Source organism: Emys orbicularis, chromosome 8 (genome assembly GCF_028017835.1).
Source record: "Emys orbicularis isolate rEmyOrb1 chromosome 8, rEmyOrb1.hap1, whole genome shotgun sequence".
NCBI lineage: Eukaryota > Metazoa > Chordata > Testudines > Emydidae > Emys > Emys orbicularis.
In genome coordinates, this window is record NC_088690.1 from 109,254,159 (window position 1) to 109,264,172 (window position 10,014).

Here is a 10,014-nt window from a genome sequence, read left to right on the forward strand (position 1 = left end):
AAATCTAGGAAACATAATTAACTACCCCAAACATGCCAGCGTAATTGAAAGAAATTAATCAAATTTATTTAGGCTTTTGTGCGCTGACTTCTGTGGATCTCAATTTGTACAAGTCTCCCTCTCAAATGATAATTAATGGGAGGAAACAATTAAGGTAAACAGAGAGCAGCTTAGAGAGTTGTCCTTGCTAAAAGTCACATTTGATTTTAATAACATTATATTTATATAAGTCGCCCACTTTTAACGAGTTTCCCATTTTCTCGCCATTTAATCATCTTGTAAATATTTTGCTTCAGCTGAACAGTCTAGTGAAATCATAAATCAGCCGCAAGGGAGCTCTGGGGGAGAAGGAATGAACAGCTGATGGGTGCCTAATGGTACGTGAGCTGCGGGTTAGGGACTCAGGAAGAGGCAGTGTTAGACAATGGTCAGAGCAGAGTCCTAGCAATTGGCCGTCCTGGATTCTACTCCAGTTGATTTCCTGGGGCAAGTCACTAACCTCTTTGGGCTCCTCCTTGCTACAAAATTAGCCTTAATTAACACTTAATTGCACTCACATGTAGCCTCCGCCTTGCAGCACAGCATGTGACAATTTGCAGGCAAGAGGCCTGGTTGCTCACTGAAGGAAGAAAAGGGCAGGAGCTGAGGTAGGATTAGATATGTGGCTAAAGGGTTAATGGTCTCCCTGTGCAGGCAAGCAGCTCCATGTAAACTGCTGTGTTCCTCTTGCCTAGAAGGGGCTACGAACAAATGAAAGATATTTTATTGCAAGCAGTGTTCTAGCCTGCAGCTGTCATAACTGTGTCTGAAATCAGAGCTGTGAGAGCTACTGCTGTGAAGCAAGCTGGTTTCTCTGCTGGTCATGCAGCTGCTTGGATATCTCGCTCTTCGAAACCCTTGTTTGCAATTAATAAGGAAACCCACCTGGGTGCTTGGAGAATCTTCAGTGCAGACCAGCAAACCTCATTGCTCAGTATTAGTAAAGTCCCCAGCAGTAGAAACCTGAGTCCAAGCTTTCATTGTATTGGTACACTCTTTTGACCCAAACAGTTAGGTAGTATTTGGAGTCTTGGAGGTTGTTTCTGTTAGGGGAAGAAACTGATGATGGAAACAGGTATTTCTTTGATGAAATCCTCTTTCTCTACAACGAATGTTCACAAAGTTCTGTTTCCCTGAACATCGTGTGAATCAAACAGGAAACCATTTCCTTGGTCAATACTCCAAGCCTCTTTTTCCAGCCAGCACTCTGCCCAAAAAGCTCTCTCTCTTAGCTTTTTCCCAGGGTCTCACTACAAGTGCTTCTCTGGCTGTCCTTGGCTTTCTGCTTGCCTTCTCTGTCTGCCTCTCCGGTGTGTTTGGCTGCCTCTCCTCATACATGCAGCGCCTCTCCTCATACATGCAGCTCCTCTCCTCATACGTGCGGCTCCTCCAAAACAATACACAGCCCTCTGCATTTGCATTCAGTCCCCAGTGAAACCCCTCTGCCTATGTAGCTCAGTTTCTGACTCCCACTCCTAACGGAGTGTAACTATGTCTTACATTTATTGTGAATGAAGGGTGGTTATTACACCTACCCGCTTCAACAAGGTTTCACCTGACCCCCAGAATAACAATACTGTCAGCTATTGCTCTGTGCTGGCTCTGGACTGAAGCATTCAGTAGGATTTAAATGGGCTCTTTATTTAAGCAGCTGCTCCTAAATCTCAACTCTTTGGCATGCTGAGCTCTTCCTTTTGTGTTCCCTTCCCAAGGGTCCCTCTGGTGTTCTCTAGCATGTTTTGCATGTACCCACTACTCTACTATTCAATGGCATTAGCATAATATCATGGACTTCTAATCTGTCTCCCTGCCTCCTGCAGCCAGGAGAAGCCTGGCCCTGGATTACTCACACCAATACATGACCTGCAGTTTTGCTTGGTCCAAGGGAGCCGTGACCATTCACGTTATGGGGCCAGACCCTCAGCTGGTGTAAATGCATGGAGCTATGCAGATTTACACCAATTGTGGAGTTGGGCCATGAGTTCTCAATTGCCGGCACGGATAGAAATGAATACCAGAGAACTATCCGATCCTGGGCCGTAAGGTCATGTCATTCTGCTGTCTGTCTTGCCTCTATGCACCACTTATCTCAGTCAAAACCTGATGTAAGCAGCCTGTGCCTCACCTGTCCCTGAGCCCCTGCAGCATCCAGGAGCAATTGAGGGGTGTGTGTCTGGTAAGTCAATAGCCTCCTGGCCCCTGGGCTAGCCCCTGTCTCAAATGCCCAGTGACTGGTCCATTCTGAATCACGCAGCCAGCTGACTCTTCCATTGCCACCATAGCGGTCATGGTTCCCTCTTACTGCAACATCCAGGTGCGGAGGCCCTGAAGCATCACGAGAACAATGAGACTGACTTGTAAAGCCGTCCCGCCGCACGCCCCTTCTCGTCCGTTTTGTTCACGCCCAGCTTGGCACCCTCTGATGAGCCACATGACTCTGCAAAGGGACGACTAGTGGTCCAGCAGCTTCGGCTCATTGGCATTTCTTTGATCCTGAGGCTGGCTTGTTATGGGGTAGGTGCTTTGGGCTGCAGCCTCTGTCATTGGAAGGCACCCTGATGCAAGAGAGCAGTGTGAACTAGTTGAGAGGACCAGAAACTCCTCTCTGATACAGCCTACTCCTTTAGACCAGTCACTGGCAGCCAGGGGTGCTGGCACTGAAGGTGCTGGGGGTGTGACAGCACCCCCTGGCTTGAAGTGGTTTCCATCACCTACAAGGTTTACAGTTTTGTTCAATGGCTCTCATCACCCCCCCCCCACTATAAAACCTGTTCCAACACCACAGCTGGCAGCCCCCTGGACTGGTAGGCTTCAAATCAGTTGTTATTACTATTTATTATTTCTATTGCCATAGCATCCGAAGGACCCAGTCATCTGGGTCCCCCTGTGCTAGGTGCTGTACATACGCCTGCACCAAGGAGCTTAGTCAGACCTTCCTTGTTCATGCACGTCACTCCGGGCGTTCGTTCCTTTCCGTGCTCTCGCGGCTCCGATACTGTGCCTATCACCCTTGTGTCTGAGGGTTCCCAGCATGGCATCTTGTAGAACCGCTTCCCTGCCCCAGGACACGAGAAAACAGGAGGAAATGGGATGAGCTCTACACGCCCCCCTGAGAAAAATCACCTGATCAGGAGCCTCTTCCTGCCCTCTCCAACTCCCCGTGTTTTTGCTATCGCCTCAGAAGCCCCTAGCTGTTCCCTTTCCCCCTGAAATGCCCAAGTGAGGTAATTCATTGGTGTGTGAGCACAGGGAGGAGAAGGAGGCTGCTCTGTAATTCTAGATAAGCAGCCGAGCGTGCCAGGCTATTAACAGCTGCCTGGCTCTAATATGGGGAGGGAATGAGAGGCTGGCTTTTTTAAATGCCTCTTACAGGCACTTCTCATGTCTGTGTTTTCGGGTTTTTTAATCAGCCTTTCCCCAGTCTGTGGTGACCTCAGCGACCAGGGGAGCGCTTTGGCCAAGAAGCTGTGGGAAGCTGAAGCAGAAGAGCAAAGTGACAGCCCTCGAGTTCAGTCTTTCATGTTCTCTCTGCCCAGGGCTTTCGCCCAGCGAGCTGCTGTCCCTTTCTCACAGGAAGGAAAGCGCCACAATTGGAGAGCTGGCACAGAGAGGTGGGCCTCTGATGACAGAGGCAGTGGCTCGAATCTGAAAGGAGGGTTACGGACGGACACCTCGTGCGAACCGAAGCACTGAGGCCATGCAAACAATGGCATCGCGTCACTCTGTGGCCTGTGCATGGAATTGCCCTCACTCCCTTGAGTCTCACATGTAGGCTTTAAATACAAAACAGCAAGTGCCAGAGAACATTATGTGGGATGAGTCAAATTCTGCTCTCTCAGCCACCCCAGGGTAGCCCCATCTGACCTCAGTGGTGTAACCTTCGGAGATTGTTTGCTTTCCACCATCTTCATGGCTCTGGTATAAATAGCTCCTCCTTTCTTCAGCCCCCTTCTGCCAATACAAGACTTTCAGTTTGGTTCTGTGACGTAGGCACCTGGTGGGGAGTGCCCACTGCAATGCTTTGATACCTCCACGCTGGGCAAGCCGGAAAGCCGATAGATAGAAAGAAGCTAGAGACGAAGAATGATCTTATGGTGAAGACACTGAGAATCAGGAGATGTCGGTTCACATCTTGGCTCTGGCACAGGCTGACTGTGAGACCTAGGGGAAGTCGTGTGAAGCTGGATTTCGAAAGGTATTTAGGCAGCTAAATAAACAGACAGGAAAGCGCCTAACTCCCACAGAAATCAACAGGGTGGGATGCACAGGGGCTGGCTTAAAGGAACTTAGTCCGGCCCCTGCTGGCTTGGCCAAGGTTGGCATTTGTGAATCATCTGACACGGCAGCTGCCTGAGGACAAGCTGGGGCCTGTTGTAATGTGTAGGATGCCCAGCCCGGCCCCCGGAGGGGCTCTGCACTGCTACGGACACTAGAAGCGCAGGCTCAGAAGAATACGTCATTTTCAGAAGAGGGAGGTTTCATTTGTCAGTGGCTGGTGCTCTCTCTCACACACATCTTCATTGACATTAGCGCCAGGATAAAGCCAGAGCTGTTACCGCTGCCCTGTGATGACTGGCGTGCCCGTCAGTGGAGTTACTCCTGATTTACACTGAGTGTAAGCGAGGTGAATCAAGATCAGGGAGTGAGCCCCATTGCACCCAGGCAGTGCCAGCATTTTAATACCCCCGGACAAAAGGGAGCCGTTTTTTCTCTCTGGCCCTGGCAGACAGTCGCCCTGGGAAGGAGGGGCGGGGAGTCTTGCCCTTAAGGACAAAGCCACTGTGTTACAACATTGTGTGGCCGTATTGCCAGGACGTCACAGAGCAAATGCTAGCTGCTGACCTGTGACCTCAGGGTGCTGTGGGTATCCAGGAATCCCACCTCGCTCCATCAGCCCGGGCCCATCCTGGCATCACTCCCAGGAGATGGCATTGCTGGAAGTGTCCTAAGGAGCTGGCAGGTCCCTTCAGTTTGGAATCCCTCATAATATTAAGCAAGGACCCGAGGCTGCAACCACTCGCACAGCCAGACCCAGTGAAGGCCAGGAGTGCTCAGGCAAACGGTCCCATTGTGTGAGGCCTGCTCACGTCCGGTCAGGGTCTGAACAGCGAAGGGCCCCCAGCACATTTCAGCCGCACTCGCTAGACGGATGTGTGTGAGCTCTGGGACGTAGCCAGACCTAGCTGACTTCGGAGCTCCCGCTACATACGTCTCCATGGCCCAGATTTCAAACCGCCACGCCCCAGAGCTTCATGCAACCCGCAAGCCGCCTCACGGCAGCTGCTGCCTCCTCTGAGCTCTCTGTTTGCTTCTTGGGGGTTCCCTCCTGAAATGGTAAGGCAGCGGCAGAGATAAAGCAAGCCTTAATAAAACCCAGTAGAAGGCGGAGGAGGGACGTCTCACTGCGGGACTCCCGGGACTCAGCCCCAGAGGACAGCAAGCCCCTTCAGTTCAGTGGGGGAATCAATGGGGGCCATTTCCCCCGAGGGTGCAGGCAGCTTCTGTTCAAACAGCTCCAGCAGGGGTTTACATGGCCTTTCCGTGGCTGGTGGTTGCTTGGGTTTGAGTCTATTCCAGGGGTGGGCCTGCTTGGAAGTGAAGACACATCCAGTTGATGTTATTTCCTCTTGCTTACGTAAGGTATTTCAGAGCACTGGAGGCCAAGCTACATCTCACCGCAAGAGATGTACGCTCAGTCTTGAGTTATACTCATTTTTTTCCCTATGATACATAGGAAACTAGGTGGCGGTTTGGTTTTGGTTTTCCCCTCTGGTTGCCTCTCTTAACCTTAAAATGCAATCTGGTTCACGTTAGGCAAAAGCTTGTCTTTAACAAGCAGCGGATCTTAACCTGAACAATCGTCTGTTTATTTCCCTCTATCTCAAGAACTGGCCAGTCTAATTAGTTGGGAGCCATGCCAAACACTAACGAAACACAAGACCCAGCCAGACACCTGCTGTATTAATTACTCACCTGCTTAGCTAATTTCTCGCCCAGCCTCTTAGACTGGGGAAGTTGCTATTGAGGTTTCTTCATGAAAGCAGCTGATGGAAGAAAAATAAAAGTTCCAGTTTAGGTGAGATGGAGAAATCCAGTTGGGGGGTTTTCTAATCTCTTTATTATTCCAGAGTGAGCAAGAGACCTCTACGGGTCTGGTAGCTCATAGCAATAGTGTTATACCTCCAAATTGCCACATGGTGGGAGTGTTCCAGAGTTTTGCATGCCAGGGTGTTGCAATTCACATGCAGTTTGGCATTAAGGTTTTTTCCGATGTAAAACTCAGGCTGCAGAAGGAACATCTCCCACCAAGATTAGAGGAGGAGAGGAATTGGGTGCGGTGCCGGAGGCAGGCGAAAGGACTCAGGAGATCTGGGTTCTGATCTCAGCGCTGCCGCTGGCCTGCTGGGCAATGTAGGGCACTTCTGTGCCTCAGTTTCCCCATCCCTGAAATGGGGAGACTGACACTGACCTCCTTTGTGAAGCACTTTGAGATCTACTGAAGAAAAGTGCTACCTAGGAACTAGGGATTATTAGGACTATTTGTTTTGCGGGTTAAAGGGGAGCCTCAAATCACCACGAGGAAAAGACATAGAAGGAAGCAAAGAGAAAGGAAAAATGCTGGAGAAGTTAGGAGTAAAGCAGGAGAAGAAGCCCAGAGTGCCAGTCCTCACCACACTAATTAATCTTACTTGGACTGTAAACTCTTTGGGGCAGGGACCATCTCTGTGTTCTGTGTTTATACAGCGCCTGGCACAGGGGGTTCCCCAGAACGTTAAAAATAAGAACATGGCTGAGCTGAGTCACTGCCGTGAAGGGTGCCCAGATCTTCACTGTCAGCTCTTTGGGGCAGGGAGCTTTTCTTTCCTGAAAAGAGCCTGGTACACACATAGTGGCCGGCACAGAGCTGCGGGGCAAAGCGGTTGGTGCTGCCCGTGGCCCCTGTAGGCCTTCCACTAAATGCCTGCAGCTGGGTGTGGGGAGCACATTGAACAGGGATGGAGCGCGGGGCTGTGCCCACCTCCCCAATGACCACACCTCCAACTCCTTGGTGCGGCGGTGTGTGCGCCACGCCCATCCACGGCTCCTGGTACAGGGGGTGAGCAGCGAAGTACAGGCAGCTTGGAGAGGTTGGCCTGTGAGTTGCCCCTTTCCTCCCTGCTGTGCGCCTACTCAGCTGTAGTCTCTGCCTAGGCATGTGTACCCGCCCCGACCCCATCACATCTGAGCCCCATGCACCAGATGGGCTGATCAATGCAGGGACTGCAAAACATACCTAGAGACTCACGTTCAAGTCAGAAGAGAGCGCGGTAACATGGCTCCGGGTTGTCACTGCCCTCCTTTGCCTTCCCAACCATACCGGCTCCGTTTGCTAACAAAAACAATTGGCCAGGACTACACCCCAGGCAGGAATAGGGAGATTCATTTTCAGATCACATAAGAAATGTACCATTAATGACATGTAAAGAGCTGATGTGTGTGTGTCTGTTGTGTAAATATATAAACATGCATATCTCTACACCCATATTTATTGAACTGTATATATAGTGATGCGTACATGCATAGACATCTGGGGGACTCCTTCATCCTTACTGTGACTGTACTGTTGATTTGGGGGTCGGGGGCACTGATGTTTTAGGGGGACAGGATGCAGAAAATAGGGTGACCAGATGTCCCAATTTTATAGGGACAGTCCCAATATTTGGGGCTTTGTCTTATCTAGGTGGCTATTACCCCCCAGCCCCATCCCGATTTTTCACCCTTGCTGTCTGGTCACCCTAAGAATGAAAGGAGCAGGCATACACTAGAGCAACTTAGTGTACCACTTCTTTTCTCTCCCACCCTTCCCTTTGGCCTGTCTTCAGCCCCCTCGTGCCACCTAGTGGAAACAGGGCAGCACTGTAGGGAAACAGGAACTCTGAAACTTGCATCCGGTTTGGTGACACGTTTTCAGCGCTGTTTTTGAGGGGAAACCAGGCAGAACATAGTGGAATGTACAGCCACTCATGCCAGCAAGGACCGGCTGCAGCTGGGGAAGTGGCAGATGAAACTACAGGCTCCCCCTATCTACCTCTCCCCCATGCAAGAGTGAGACTTGAACTCAGGCCCTGCTCCAAAAGATGGAGCCCCCACCCACGTGTGCTAAAGGAAAATCCCCATCATCGCACACCAGGGCATAGATCCTCTTTGTAGGTTGCAGCCCCTAGAGGGCGACAGAGTCGCAGGGCGTGAGCAAGTCCGACATTCCACCCAATAGGGGGCAGAGGGACAGACACGCTGCCGTACAGAGAAGCGAGCTTGCAAAAGCTTTAATATTATTGTTAATCCTCCATCGCTGAGCTTCCCTCCTCCCTCCCTAGGCTGAGGGAGAAGGGGTGGCTGTACACGCAGAGTAGTTGAGACACTTGGGCTACCTCAGCCTCAGGGCTGATTATGCTTAGATTTCCGCAGCAAGTGGCGTACCCAAGGCACAGCATCCTTGTGCAGGGAAGAGAACTTCCCCACCGCTTGCCTTTGCGTTGTACTGTGGCAAGTCCTTGCAAACAACCTTTAACCGGCCTCCCCTCCTTCCTCTACAGCGCAGGGAACGCTCCCAAGTGTACCTAACCCGGCGTTCTGCTCCCAAAGCATCCACCTGGTTGTTCCTCTTCTCTCACTGGAAAGTCCTGGGGCCCACCCAGAGCATTTAGTGAGAAGCCAGCTCCTGGGAACTGCCCCACTCCTCTCCTGTGGCAGGACCGTCTCCACCCGGCTGCAGGCATGTAAAGGCTCAAACTATGTCATTATTTAACTAATGCCAAAGACCCTAACTCAGCAATGTACTGAGGGTCAAGGTCAAGGTGGGGGCTACTTGCTGAGTCGAGGCCTGAGTGAGCTGCCTTTGCTCCTCCTGCCCTACCCAAAGGGATTCTGCAGCCCTCAAGCCCTTTGATGAAGATTGCAGAGAGCCTCCTGCAGCGATAAGCCTGATACTACAGGCCAGGCTTGGGGCAGGAGTACCTGTCCCAGGGGACATTTCCTTAGAAACATGCTGCAGCACAGTGGATTCTCCCACCCTTTGTGGCGTTTCTTTTTAAGCTTTTACCTGAAAAGCCCACACACGTTTCCCGCTCTCCCCAGTTGCTGAGTGGGAGGCAAGCCCTGGGCTAGCGCTGCTCTCTGCACCAGGCAAGACAGGAATAGGTTTTCTTTCTCTTTTTCGTGGTTGGATTTTGTGGGTGGAGGATTCCAAGAACATCGCCCTTGGGGAATGGGTGGGCACCAGGCCGCCACATGCCATAACACCCAGGGTGGCATTCCCTGGAGATGGCATTTCTCCTGGAGCTTTACTAAGGGAGAGGTTGGGGGGTGGCTCTTTATCAAGCCGCTTCTTAGCACACGATCAGTGATCGCACTGGGCTAAGTGGTGACCCTTGGTCCCGTAGGGGGCGCTGTGGCACCTAAGCCCCCAGGAGCTCACTCCCACCACAGGAAGGTGTACAGAGGATGTGTGCAGGCAGGACTGCCAAGTTCTGAGAGCTGGTGGATCTGGATGATGCTGTCTCCCTCCCACTCCTCTCTGCCCTCTTTGGGGCAACATGTGCCCCAGCATGCATGGACTACCATTGTCTCTGGCCCTTTTGCAGGGCACCTAAGGTGCAGGGAAGCTCCTTGCACACCCTCCCTCCTGCATTGGTGGCACAAGAGCTGGGGAGCTGTTTGCAACTGCAGCTCTGGCTTGGGAAGCAATGGGGACGCTGTGGGCACGGGGCTGCCCAGCACCTTGGTTGGAATCAGTGGAACGCCCCCCGTTTCCCAGCAGCCACCTCCCTCAGAGGAGCTGCAGCTGAACTGAGCCCAGGACACAGCTCCAGAGCGTTTATAGCTCTCCCTGTGTACCAGTCCTAACACTTCCTCCTTCTTTGAGCCAACCTCCCTTCCTATCCTCCCAGTTCTTCCTCACTCAGCCTCCCACCCCGATCCTCTCTCCTGCCTGTG